Source organism: Phragmites australis, chromosome 21, assembly GCF_958298935.1.
Source record: "Phragmites australis chromosome 21, lpPhrAust1.1, whole genome shotgun sequence".
NCBI classification, from domain to species: domain Eukaryota; kingdom Viridiplantae; phylum Streptophyta; class Magnoliopsida; order Poales; family Poaceae; genus Phragmites; species Phragmites australis.
The window spans coordinates 17571588-17582305 of record NC_084941.1 but is presented as its reverse complement, the minus strand read 5'-3'; the positions used below and the strand labels follow the sequence as shown (position 1 = coordinate 17582305).

Here is a 10718-nt window from a genome sequence, read left to right as displayed (position 1 = left end):
ACAATAGGATTTGGTAAGGATGGAATAAGAGTTACAACTCTTATGCAGTTCCTGTCGCCTCAACACATATTCAGAGTACACATATTCAGCTCCTAAATCAATTTCTTGCAACTATGACATAAGATAGTGTGTTCACTATCTGTGCAACTATGACATAAGATAGAAGTACTAAGACAACAACAACTTGACAATGAGCTTCTATCAACCTGAAATGTTCAATCGTCGAGTCACTATCTCATCCTGCAAGCTCCTGTAGTATTGCTATTGTGGACCAGACATGCCACTAATGTCTATTGACATAATTATCTCTTCTTCCAACATTCTCTTGAACTCAAACTCTTTACTCTTTAACTCTAGATTTTCTTTTTCAAGTGCAACCCTCTCTTGTTCCAGTGCATAAGCTTGTTTGTATCTCTCATCTTTCTTGAGCTCCTTCTCCACATCAGCCTCTTTCTTCTTAGCCCAAAAATTATCTAACGCCTCCATGTACACAAGATCTCCATCTTGACGTAATTTTTCTTTCTCCTTCCTATTGGTATTTTCGATATAGAATACTCTGGAGTTGCAGCCTCACTCTCATCAGGGCTAATAGGAGTAGATGTAGCCGGACTTGAAGTGTCAGAAGTCTTCTGTTTTTGTGAGATGACTTTTGTGTCTGCCTATCAATCCACTTTGGTTGTGTTCTTAAGAGGTTCCAACAATGCATGAATTGAAATGACTTATTAGTCTTATCTTCCAACTTGAACAAAGTGCATGCCTGCACTAGCTATACAAGTAAACAAAAAAATCAGTACGTTTAGCACCAATTCATGATGTATAGACACCAATATTATATGGGAAACTTGTCAACAACCTTGTCTTGGTAAGACACCCCGCTTTGCTTTCTACCCTCAATCCGGCTTAGACATCCAGCACAGTTGTTGACATTTTCTTGAATAGCATACCAACAGTGCATGACGAATTTTGAGAGCGATCTGAGGTGAATTCTTTGTTGGAGTGAAAATAATCATAAATTATCTTCCAATATGTAGAACGAGATTGATCTGTGCCTTGGATTGTATCCAAACTGGTATTGAGCCATGCCAACACCAATATTTCGTCTTCCTTCTCACTAAATTCTTTGATCTTTTTTGGGTTGGTCTCACGGTGGGAGTAACTTCCACAACTGGTGTTACTTGCTCCTCAGGTGGGCTACTCAGTCCATCCCAAGCCATCTCATTGCTCACCTCATTCATCAATATAGTATAATATCCACTCCCGTCCATAGTCCCTATTAAATTCACAATTTTGTGAGAATCTTTACTGTATTGCACAATATGCATGTGACATAGTACAATACAGGTACTTGATCATGCCATCTATGCAACTCAAGCAACAATAATGTAAACACCAATATACCGTTAACACAGTTCAAACAATAAATTTGTAAATATCAACCATATGGTACTGATTTCACTAACATTGAAAAGAGATTAAAGAGGTAGGAGGATGCAGATGCAGCTCAATGGGAAATGACAGCAAGACAAACCCATGTGACAAATTCAAAGAAACCTTTAGAAAGGGCAGATGCTACTTTACATATATCAGAGATGAAAGAAATGTCCATTTATTTAAGATGGCACCCATTTTACTGTCAATATTGTCACATCATTCAGAAGCAGAGCATATATAATAGGAAAAGAACATCAACAGTATTGAACAAACATACACCTACTCAGTAGTTCCTTCTGCTAGTAATTAATTGATATTTTTAGAAGTATAATTCAATTTGAAATTAGAATCAGCACAAGAATTTTGAGCGGTTTTCGTCGAATTTATTAACCCTGGTTATCTGCCCCCAAACTTGACATATATATCAAATCCTCACCTGGAACAAGAACAACATACTCAGCTCAGTCATCAAAGGGTAGGTACCAAAAAAAAGCCAACCAATTAGCCCTGCCCATTTTTAAAGCTAATCTACCAGAGAATTTTGATTCCCACCAGGCTATACAAGTTCAGGTTAAGCAGCAAACAGAAACAAACTGTGACTTCAACTAGCCTACAAAACAAACCAACATATCTGAATTCGTATCCAGATCTCATTTCAAGAGGTGACAAAGGAGGGTGTATCAGCACAATCAAAGTTGATCTGTCATTAATAAGACAAGACTATACAATAGTAGCCAAAGAAATGCGATGGTACATAAAGAAGTGTGATTTTCAAATACACTATCTACACAGTAATGTAATTGGCACCTGCTACCAAAGGGAAAGGGGCAGGCCGGGGCCCTACCAGCATGGTAGGGGCTCGGACGGCCAGAGAGGTGGATGAAGGCGGCGACGGGTTTCTTCTCGGCTCCGGCGGTGTAGATCTATGCGACAGTGGCGTGGTCTCCCACCCCACGCTCCCAGCGATGAAGCCCCCGATGATGGCTAGCAGACCGTGCTTGGGAGGCCGGGAGTTGGACGGCTGTGCGTGGGAGGCCGTGCACGGGCGACCGTGCGAGGGAGGCCAGGCGTTGGACAACGGGCGGGCAAGCTATCGTGGGACGGCGGGCGGCCGTGTGCGGGTGGGCTCCGATCTACCGCGGGAGGGAGGGCTGGTGCGGGCACGGGAAGAAGGCGTGGGAGGGCGAGCTCGCGCGGGAAGAAGGCGCGGGACGGCCGAAAACGAGGATAGGGAGTCGACTCCCGTTCCCAAAATCTACCGAGCGGAAGAGGTGGGATTGGGGCTCGGTAAAGATTGAGGGCCAGATACTGTCGGTGATATGGGAACCAGGGGTCCCTGAGTCTAGAGGCCAGGACAGCAGAATGCCATGTGGCACCTTCCCTCAGGGACTATTCCCCCGAGGTCCGAGAAGACCAAGTTCCGGGAGAGACGCTCAGGGCTATGAACAGTGGTCCCCGAGTACCCGAGTTCCCCGAGGACCCGAGAAGTACAAGTTCTGGGAGAGGGCGCTCGGGGCCTTAAACAGTGGTCCCCGAGTACCAGAGTTCCCCGAGGACCCGAGCAGACACAGTTCCGGAAGAGGGCGCTTGGGGCCATGAACAGTGATCCCCGAGTACCCGAGTTCCCCGAGGACCGAGAAAAGGCATATCTGGGAGAGAGTGCTCGGGGCTATGAATAGTAGTCCCCAAGCACCCAGAGTTCCTCGAGGACTTGAGAAGCCCTTGCCGGTGAACCCCATAAGGGCTCAGTAGTGAGGTGTCAGTTGGTGAAAGGCCCGATGCTGCATTTAAGAGGGAGCATGGCCTGTCACTTCCAACCACTCCCCACACCTACTGTCAGTCCCTGCCACTGCCTGGCAAGGAGACATGGGGACATTTAATGCGTCGGGTCCCATCACATGTCATCTGGCGCGTCTTAGGATATCGTCGTTGGGCTCGAGACATATCGCCTGCTGCCCTGCTGTGTTAGGCCTGCTCTGACCGGGCGGGCATGCGGGGTTGCTCGGTGGCTTTCCGGTGGGCCCTCCCCACTGCACCCGCTAAAAAGCGGGATGTTGACGACAAGACCGTACGGGGATGCATTTTCAACCCCCCCCCCCCCCCGTAATGTCAAGCTGTAACCCATGATGGTTGCTTTCCATTTATGGCACCTTGGGACTCGCGCCATCCTTTCTGGGCACGCTAGGTCGCCCCGACGGGATATAAGAAGGGGTGGGCACCCCGGAGAGAAAGGGGGTCTGAAGAAGGTGGAAGTGAAGTGATAGAAGACAAGTTCAAGAAATTCAACAGACAAGCAAACAAGCTAACGAAGCCGAGCAGAGGCTCACGAAGACCGAAGTTCTAGACTTAGATAAAAATCCTTGTAACGTAAGAGAACCACAGAGAGGGATTCTCAGAGCATTTATAGTATAAACACAGGAGTAGGGTATTACGCTCCGTGCGGTCCGAACCTGTCTAAAATCCCCTGAGCATTTATTTCCTCTAGCATCCGATCATCCACCCCACCTGCATCTTTACTCTCATTAATTCACGTACGAGGTAGATTCAGAATCATCACCCGACCGAATCTCAAAGGGAGTCCCTCCGGATCCCCGCTTGTGGAGTTCATCCTTCGACAGATACAGAGTCTATTGGAGAATGATTTTGACCTATAATTCCTAAATTTAGCTATAGGGAAAAAAAGAGAGTTTCTTGGAGATGCTTAAAGGACCTGAGCTTGGGGAGACTATGAGTATTCTATGCTTATCCTTTACTACTAGTTGTTCTGCGCTTTTCATGCTCCTGTTCCTGTCTTGCCCTGATGAATGAATTTTACCTTGCCTTGCCTGTAACATAGTGTATACAGTTATGCTAAAAAACCATAAAAATTAGAAAAAACTAAAAATGCCTAAAAAATTCCCTTCACGTATAAATAAACTCCGGTTAAAAATGCTAGAATTTGGTTGCTACCCTTTCTTAAAGGAGATGATGAATAGTTGCTATGTTAGTACCATTGAAGTCTCTGTTTTCAGATCTGTACTCTTGCAACTTGGGTAGTGCTAGACAGACACGATCGTAACACTAGTCGTTATCTCTATAACCTTGTGGATGCACATGCTAAATAAAACCAAGTCTAGATTGTTGGGATATGTGATATGGCATAGTCGGAACTAGTCTTCACCTCTCTCTGTAAGGCAGTCCCCAGAGATACTTCTGCTATAAAAATGCTGAAAGAAAAACCCCGAAAAAATGATGCATTTTTCCTCTGTGAGATTTATACTCCTACTAGAACCAAAATGCTACCAGAACACTGAAAGCCATGAAAAAGTTAGCCATATGTTCTTTTCGGTGAGTATGGTCAAGATTTGTGTCCTCGTGGGACTTAGAGCTTTGAGGACGGCCATTTCCTTCGTGTGATCTTTGAATATTCTAGCCATTATGTCCGGTTATTCACATTGGGTTCGTGCATCTGTCGGAGGGTGAACTCCTTAAGCAGGGATCCGGAGGGACCCCCTTTGAGATTTGGCTGGGGGGATGATTCAGAATCTGTTTTGCAGGTGAAATAAATGGGTGTAAATACGATGCAGGTGGAATGGAATGATCGGCCGCAGAAGTAGTAAATGCTCAGGAGGTTTTTAGACAGGTTCGGGCCGCACTGAGCGTAATACCCTACTCCTGTGGGTATGCTATAAATGCTCTGAGAATGTCTCTCTGGGTGTTGCTGGGTTATAAGAATATTTGTCTAGTCTAGAGCTTTGTGCTCCTTGTTCTTCGGTGCTCGTCCGGCTTGTCGTGGGCTCGAGCTGGTCCAAAGTCCTGCCGTTCTCCGGGGAGCCCGCCCCGCCTTAAATACCCGCCAGGATGGTAGCATGCCCAGAAAGGGAGGGCGCGAGTTTCGAGGCACCATAAATAGAAAGCAACCATCATGGGCTGCTGCGCGAAGTGACGGGGAGGGTTGAAAATGCGCCCCCGTCCGGTCTTGTTTGACATCATGGCATTCTTCAACGGGCGCCGTGGGGAGGGCCCACCGGGCAGCCACCGAGCAACCCGGCGTGCCCGCTCTGTCAGAGCGAGTCTGATACAGCTGGGCGGCAGGCGGGGTGCCTTGGGCCTCGCGATGTTATCCCGATGTGCGCCGGATGTCCCACGATGGGACCCATGCATTAAATGTCCCCACGCTTCCCTGCCAGGCCATGGCAGGGACTGACAGCAAGCGTGGAGGAGAAATCGGAGGTGACAGACCACACGCCCTCTTAAATGTAGCGTTGGGCCTTTCACTGGTTGACACCTCACCACTGGACCCCTGTGGGGGCCACCAGCGAAGGACTTCTTAGGCCTTCGGGGAACCGAGTGCTCGGGGTCTACTATTCATAGCCCCGAGCACTCTCTCTCGGATATGCCCTTTCTTGGTCCTCGGGAACCGAGTGCTTGGGGGCCACAGTTCACGGCCCCGAGCACTCTCTCCCGGAATTGGCTGTTCGAGTTCTCAGGGAACCGAGTGCCCAGGGGCCACTGTTCACGGCCCCGAGCACTCTCTCCCGGAACTGACTTCCCTTGGGTTCTCGGGGTACTCAGGTGCTCGGGGGCCACTGTTCGTAGCCCCGAGCACCCCCTTCCCGGTACTTGGCTTTTCATGTCGTTGGGGGACTTGAGTGCTCGGGGGCCATTGTTCGCAGCCCCGAGCACTCTCTTCCCAGCACTTGGTCTTCTCGGGTCATTGGGGAACTTGAGTACTCGGGGACCACTGTTCATGGACCCGAGCACCCTCTCCCAGGACTTAGTCTTCTTGCGTCTCGGGGAGATGATCCCCACGGGAGGGCACCATGTGGCAAACTGCTGATCTGGCCTCGGGACTCAGGGACCCCTGGTTCATGTGTCACCGACAGCAGCCCCCGGACCCATTGGCAGGCGATAGCTTAGAGACTGTGGATGGGGCCCTCGTGGCCTGTTTTTAGACGCTGGTCTCTCTGGCCCAGGCTTCTGGTACGGCCCAGCGGGGAACCGAACGGACGCATGTCCATCCGACTCCCGAGGCGCGTGATAACGAGGTGGGCGGCGCACGTGGCAATCGCGCAGATCGAGGATAGTGCGTCTGGCAACCGCACAGATCGAGGAAGATTCACCTAGTGCCCACGCCGAACGAGGAAATTCATCTCGCCGAATGCGCCGCGGCAGGCGTCGTTTGAAATCCCCATGATATAAAAAGGGGAGGGGAGTGAACCGTTGCCCCTTTACGCCATCCTTGCGATCAAGACTCTTGCTTCCTGCTTCTTCCTTGTGCTCGAGAGCTCTCGCTCTTTCTCCGGTCCTCAGCGCTCTCCTTCCCCATCCGTTCCAGCACACTCCCCACCACCGACAAAATGCCAAAGGCAGGGAGCAGCCGCCGTGACAAGGGGCCCGACAGCGTGCTGCCGGAGTCATGGATCGTCAACGAGGAGGGGGCGGAGAAGGTCCGCAAGCTTATGGTGCCCGAAGGCCAGTGGGAGGCCTCGGTGGTGAGGCCGGCGAGCTTCCCGCACATCATGGACCGGCCAGAGCAAATCGTCGTCTTCGTCTCCTTCATTACGGCCGGGCTGGTGCCACCATCCTCGACGTTCTTCCTCCAGATCCTGGACGCGTTCGGAATCCAGTTGGTCCATCTGGGTCTGAACTCAGTGGTCATTCTGGCCATATTCGCGCACTTCTGCGAAATGTTCGTGGGAGTGCCACCGTCGGTGGCCTTGTTCCGCCACTTCTTCGTTCTGCGGTCGGCTCGGAAGAAGAGAGGCTCCTCCACCGCGGACGTCACCGGCTGCTGCAACTTCCGGCTGTGGGACGGGCTAGCCGAGCTGTACATCCCCCAGGTATTGCGGAGCAAGTGGGAGGATTGGCGGCGCGACTGGGTCTACATCGACGTCAGCCCCCACGACTGCCTCGCGCTGCCGGAGGCGGTGGCGGAGCCCCACAGGCCAACCTGGGAGGCGGCCCCGGCGGAGGATGAGAGGATGCGACCGGTACTGAACCGCATCAACGACCTGCACCGGGTGGGGCTAACGTCGGTGTTGGTGGTGGCGGACTATCTGCGCCGCCGCCTGGCGCCTCTGCGGAAACGGGTCCGGTTCGCTTGGATGTACACGGGCCCCAACGACATCACCAGGACCCAGGTCGGCGAGGACGGGAACCTGAACGAGGGAGCGCTGGCAGCTCTGCTGTGGGTGGTCACCGGCGTGGAAGACCTCACCAGGGCGGTCCTGCCCCGGGAGTAGTTGGCGCTCTACGCGGACCCGGGCCAGGTGACGCTGCAAGCGACGCTGCCCAAGTTCGATGGCCAGGGTCTGGTCGACCGCCCAGGGCGCCAGAACCCCGGAACTATCCAGATTCCCGGGGTAGATGAGGAGACGGGCGGCGCGCAGAGGACCGGCGGCGGGGACGCCCCGGGCGGCAAGCCGCAGGCTGGCGGTAGGGAGGCCACGGGCGGCAGGACACAGGCCGTTGGCAGGGACGCCACGGGCAACAGGCCGCAGGCCAGCCGCGGGGCTACCGCAGGCAGCAGCCATCAGGCTGGCGGGAGAGGCACCACCGGTAGCGGAGCGGCGGCCCCAGGGGACAAAGGAAAACGCCCTTGGTCGTTCGTGCCCCAGCCGTTGTCCTCGTCATTGCCGTCGCCTCCACGGCAGCGGCCGGCGGCGGGTGACGCGAAGGAGGGAGGCCGGGGTGGCCAGTCGTCCGGCGCGAAGTCCGCGACGGAAGCAAGGTCCAGTGCGCGGGAGCCCGAAGACCAAGGTCGGCCCGGCGGCGCTACAGCGGGCGCCCAAGCCGATCCGCCGCCGGAGGCAGGCTCTACGGCGACCCCTCAACGGCCCAGGGGACAGAGCCTCCCGCCGAAGAAGAGAAAGGCGGACCCCAGGCCAAAAGCGTAGGGCCCAGAATTCAAGATTCCAGAGTCCTGGTGGCAATACCGCGGACCGAAATCTATGTGAGTTCTTTTTTCTCCTGAGCGTTTTGGCCCGGATGTAAGTTAGGGTACTAACCTTTTATGTTTTCAGGTGGCCTAAGGACCCCGCAGGAGATCAGAGGTGACCAGAGGCGCCGAGGCTGGCCCCCGCCCCAGAGCCAAGCGTGCCCGCGCTTGAGCTGAGTGCACCGGCCGAACCGGAACCGCAGGCGCCGCCCTGCCTTGAGCCGAGAGCAGCGGCCGCGCCCGAGCAACCGGCGCCTGCCGAGCCCGCCCCGAGCACGTCGAGGGCAGGGCAAGTGGCTACGGTGAGGGTGGCGCTGATGTGGCAACCATAGGGGACCCCGAGCGCCTCCACTGAGAGGGCTCACAGGGGACCCAGCACACGATCGTCATCCAGCCAGGCCGCAGAACCCCTCCCGGACGTGCTTGGAAGCGCCCAGGAGGTGATCGAGTGGCTGGAGGCGGCCGTGGCGGGGGAGCGAGCATAGCCCGAGAGGGACCGTGCCGCCCTCGTCGAGGAGAGGGGGCGCCTAGAAGAGGTCGGCTGGCTCCTGGAGACCCGCATTACCTCAGCCCGCGCAACCCATGAGAGGGCGATGCGCACGGTGGCCGAGGAGCGGGAGGCCCTGGAGGACGTGTGCGATGAGGCTATCGCCGCGCAAGAGGAGGCCAGCCGCTTGGAGCAGGCGTCGCGACGGCGGGCCGCGGAGCTCCTTGCGCGGGAGCGGCTGGTCCGTGCTCGGGAGGAGGCCATCTTTCAGCGCGAGAAGTCTGTGGAGACCGCCCGAGCAGACTTAGCCAGCTGGAACGACGAACTCGAGCGGGGTCACACCAAAGTCCACCGTCGGGAGGAAGAGGTCGCGATCCACGAGACTGACGTCGAAATCATGTCGACGGCTCAGGATGCCCGGGAGGTACAGATTACTCGGCAAGAAGCGGAGGCTGTCTCGATGTCGGCGGTCCTAACTGCTCTGGAGGAGTAGGCTGCCAAATGGGAGGCTGAGCTGGCTGCCCGAGAGCGGGCCCTTACTGCCCTTGCCGAGCAGGTGAAGCGGGGACAAGCCGAAGGCCCGGCGACCAGCAGTGTTCCGACCAGCACGGCCGAGGGGATTAGCCTTGGTGAGCGGCTGCAGATCGCGAAGGACGAGCTCGAGACCGTCGTCACCGAGCGGGCCAACGTGAAGCTGATTATGCGAGGCGTCCTTTGTCAGACACGGAGGTCTGTGAGGGTGGCCGGGCTCGGGCAAGTCAATGTGGGCGAGAAGGGGATGGACCAAGAGACCATCGGCCACATCGCCCTCGGTTTCGAGGAGATCAGCCGGCGCCTGAAGGCTCTTCTCTGGGCTGTGCAGGAGTTGGCATCCCAGGAGGGGCGCGCTCTGGCCCAAGCGGTGGCCGAGCACGTCCTTGCCTGCTACCAGAGCCGAGACCCCAACTTCTCGCTGGAACCGGTCCGGCAGGGGTGGTCGAGGCCAAGGAAGGGGCCGCTCGGGAGGCTGTCCAGGGCATCACTGCCGATGTGGCGGCGTGCTTCATGCGGGAGCCGCCACCAGAATCGAGCAGCAGCAGCAGCAACGAAGACTCCTCGCCGCCTTCAGAGCCCACCGACCTAGATTAGGCTTTTGTTTTTTGACTTGTTGTAAATATGGGAGTGATCCCTCCGAATGGTTCTTTTTGAATATAATAGAAGCCTTTCTTCGGGATCGTAACTCCAATGTTCATCTTGATGCTTGATGATGTCTTTTCGCTTTTCACTTGACGTCCCGAGAAGTACTTAGCCGGACTGAGCCCGACCTTCCTTCCTCGAGAGCGATGTCGCCCCGACCACTCATCGTTCGAGTAGCGAGACCAATCCGCGTGTTCAGCCCCCGAGCCCTCGCGAGTCCGCAGCGGCTAAGTCAAGAGACAAAGGCACGAACTTCCTTGCTCGGGAGATAGGTCGATCCAACACGGAGCACGCCACAACCAGTGAACACTTTTCCACTTTGCGACCACTCAAACAAGCAGACCGGAGACACGTGCGGGCAGAAATGCGACCAAGGGTCCCCACGGTTTGGTGGTGTCCGGGCTAGGACGGACCAGACCGAGCACCGATAGCACGCACCCAGGGTCTAGGCGGTCCCGACCACTCTTTGCTCAAGCGGTAGGATTACCCGAGAACCCCAGAGGCTCGGTAGTGCCCGGGGTACTGCCAAGCTAGCCGAACACCACGACCACCATGAAAGACTTCGGTCAAACATTGCTGTTCGTACAGTACACCCGACTACTATCTGTTCTGTCGTTCCGGAAAAAGCTAGCACGTGGGCAGGGTTTTTGTGCACGAGGAGACCATCTCGCCGAACATATTAGAATGCGAGGGTCCCGAGGATAA

At 54.9% G+C, this 10718-nt stretch overlaps 1 pseudogene; it reads right to left on the bottom strand.

Annotated features, from left to right (window-relative positions):
• Positions 1–201: 201 nt before the first annotated feature.
• On the bottom strand, positions 202–7946 carry LOC133903193 (uncharacterized; annotated as a pseudogene).
• Between the last annotated feature and the right edge of the window lie 2772 nt (positions 7947–10718).